Below are 3,245 nucleotides of genomic sequence, written 5' to 3' on the forward strand. Positions count from 1 at the left end.
CGCGTTGGTGATCGCACCTCTTTTTGGAAACCGGGCAAACGCCCCGGTATTAAAAAAAAAAAAAAGATCCTATAAGCAAACAGGGAATTAGAACATAATAATAAAAGATGCAGGACTGAATGGGAAATAACAGATGAACGGAGCGGACACAAGCCAGCAGGATGAAATCGCAGTTGGTATTTAGACAATCATGGTGCGAACTCGACAGGGCGCGAGCCGTGTGTGCGCTCGTTTTTAAAAACTATATTCGGTAAATTTCCAAACGGTAAATGGTCCGAGGATCGATCCCGTCTTCGATACCTTGCTATAATTTGTGGCGGGTGCTGAGGAAGGGGAAGTGGAGAAAGGGGGCGGCGCAGGCCATGGTGCGAGATAGGGCATGTTCCGTGGCATGTTCCCTTATCGGAGAGCCTGCCGCCCACGGCCGGGCCGGGCGGGGCGGGGCCGGCGGAGGCAAGGGCTCCACGTCTGAGGGACTCCTCGCCTGCTGATGAAGCAGGTGCGGAAAGAGCAGAGGGAGAAAAGGGAAGGGGAGAGGGAGAGGAGGGGGGGGGGCACCACGGCAAAACGGCATCAGGGCCGGAAGTGCTTCAAAATGAAGTGCCGAAAGGCCTTCCGTGGCTAGGTGCGCCTGGGTGCGCGCCTGGTGTTGGGGAGGGGGGGGGGGCAGGTGCATCCGCCCCTCCTCTTCCTTCTTACGCTGAATAGCGTCCATGCTGATGCCAAACTTATGAGATTTTCTTTTCCTTTTTTTTTATTTCCTTTTTTTCATTCAAATTCCTTTGCAAAGTTTGTGCTGGGGTGAAACTAAGCGCAGCATCCTCATCCGAGAGACTCTCGCGCCGAGACCTCGGTATACGATTCACCACCTGGTACGTACCTTCAAAACAGATGAACCAGGTTGAACGCGCCAGCCCAGCCTTCCGGTCATACCTTGCGTTTGGACCTATCAATATTCGCCCGCTGCAGACGTCGAAGTGAACGAGACCAGAGGGTGGGGTGGGGGTGGGGGGTGTTATTAGTGGGTCCGGATATGCCATTTCCGCGCTGCAGAACGCGTTGGAGTTTGGGCACCAGGTCCAGGTGGGACCGGATTTCCTCTTCACTCTGCCCAAAATGTCCTCTCTCATCCCCTCCCCTTGTTTTTCTCTTTCTTTCCTTTTCCCTTTCTTCGCTTCTTTCACAAAGGACCACGTGGTTGTGTGAAGGGCCTCTATTCGAGCCTCTGCCATTCCACGGGAACCATGCCACAGTAGTAGAGGCGTCAGATCGACGCTATGAGGGCGCGCACAGTCAGTATGGTTCGGGGACGGATTACAATCCAATGCAACATTGACGCCAGCAGCTGACGAGGCGGGAGGCGCGGAACGCGGCGGACGGGCGGGGCGGGGCGGAGCGTGGGTCTGCCCCGGGGAAATCACTCCGGATGCCATATCGAGACCCTCTGCTCTGCTGTCTTTCGAAACTCATCCGCGCACCCGCAATTTATTTTTTTCTTGTCTCCACTGCGATTCTTTATGTGGCGTCGTATTCCCCACAAAAGGGGATCGACGCGGTACTCGCGGAAGTCCCTTTACACACGCAAGATGTGGGGGTGGGGAGGGAGGTAAAGCGCGGTCAGCATTGAATCGGGCCCTGGCCGGAACTAATCACTTGCTGCGCGCGAAGTGCGGGCCGCGGGCCGGATTTGGACCTAGATCTGGCTCAGATCGCGGAACGGGGTGGGAGTATGGTACCCGGCCGAGCAGCTGGCGGGCAGGGACTGTGGCTCTGCGGGCCGCCCCGGGGGCCCCTGGCGCTGCACGCACCGGCTTAACACTCTCCCCAGTCTTGCATATTCCATCTGCTCGCCGTTTGTTTTCTCTGGGAAGCCGTAAAGCGGCCGCCTGCGCGCCGCCCGGGCGAGGAGCTAACAGGGCGGGTGGCCCGGCCGGGGCCCGGCGGCACAAGTGGGGGGCGTTTTACCCGCACTCACTGCGAATGCAGCAGCGTGGCTTTTAGCGTAATGAAGGGCGTTGCCACAGCGGCAGGGCGGCAGGGCGGCAGGGCGGCAGGGCGGCAGGGCGGCAGGGCGGCAGGGCGGCAGGGCGGCAGGGCGGCAGGGCGGCAGGGCGGCAGCCGGGAGCCACACGCCGCGCACCGGCCAGCCGAGCCGTACGAGTGCGTACCTCCACCACCACAAGCTGCATTGCGTACGAATGCCTGAAGATGAGCCGCTGAAAGGGTCTCTCTGTCTCTGTCCCTGTTTCTGTCTGTCTGTCTGTCTGTCTGTCTGTCTGTCTGTCTGTCTGTCTGTCTGTCTGTCTGTCTGTCTGTCTGTCTGTAAAACGCCAATACCAATCCATACGAGGGGCATGCTGACCCGCTCTGCCTGTCGTCTCCTCCTTCCTGCTCAGTTTACTCTCGAACAAAATAATGAGATTATGCGATTGAAAAACACAACCCGTCCCCCTCGGTCCCCCTACACTGCCGGTCCAAGTGTGGGAAATGATCCAAATGGCATGGCGAAAGGGGGTTCTCTTTCTCTTCTTCGATGCGCTGCCAGCGCCGCCAGCGCCGCCACTGCAGCACTGGAGAGCAGGCGGCGGCGAGCGGAGAGCGCCTGGCGGTTAGGCTCTCCTCGCAGCGGCCGGGCAGCGGCGCGGAGCGGGTGGCCTACCCCGCTCTCGTCGGGCTGACTTGCAGCAAGCGCAAACGAACGGGGAACCGTCGGATAAGGGAGAGGAGGGGAGGTGGAAAGTAAGGACGAGGACGAGGAACAGGAACAGGAACACGACGAGGAGAGGATGGCAGGCGGAGTAGGCGAGCTGCAGCAACTGGGCGCGGGGGGTGCGAGGAGTAGGATTAGGTGGACGAGGACGAGGAGAGGGTAGGCGACGGAGTGGGCGCACTGCAGCCCGTGGGCGTGCGGAGCACCCAGGCCCGCCCGCCCCGCCTGGAGGCGGAGGAGGTGGAGGATCAGGATCAGGACAAGGACGAGGAAAGGGTGAGCGGCGGAGTAGGTGCACTGCAGCCCGTGGGCTCGCGGGGAACCCAGGCCCGCCCGCGCCGCCTGGAGGTGGAGGAGGTGGAGGACGAGGAGAGGGTGCTGGGCGGAGTGGGCGGGCTGCAGCCCGTGGGCGCGCGGGGCGCTCCAAGCCCGCCTGCCCCGCGCCTTATCGCCCGCTTTTAATTACGAGTCTCGTAAAGGAAATTGAGGAGTGCTGCTGATGTTTTCACCGTCTGCTGCGCCGTCGTCGGCGGCG

Source organism: Frankliniella occidentalis, unplaced genomic scaffold, assembly GCF_000697945.3.
Source record: "Frankliniella occidentalis isolate FOCC.00 unplaced genomic scaffold, Focc_3.1 Scaffold22, whole genome shotgun sequence".
Taxonomy (NCBI): domain Eukaryota; kingdom Metazoa; phylum Arthropoda; class Insecta; order Thysanoptera; family Thripidae; genus Frankliniella; species Frankliniella occidentalis.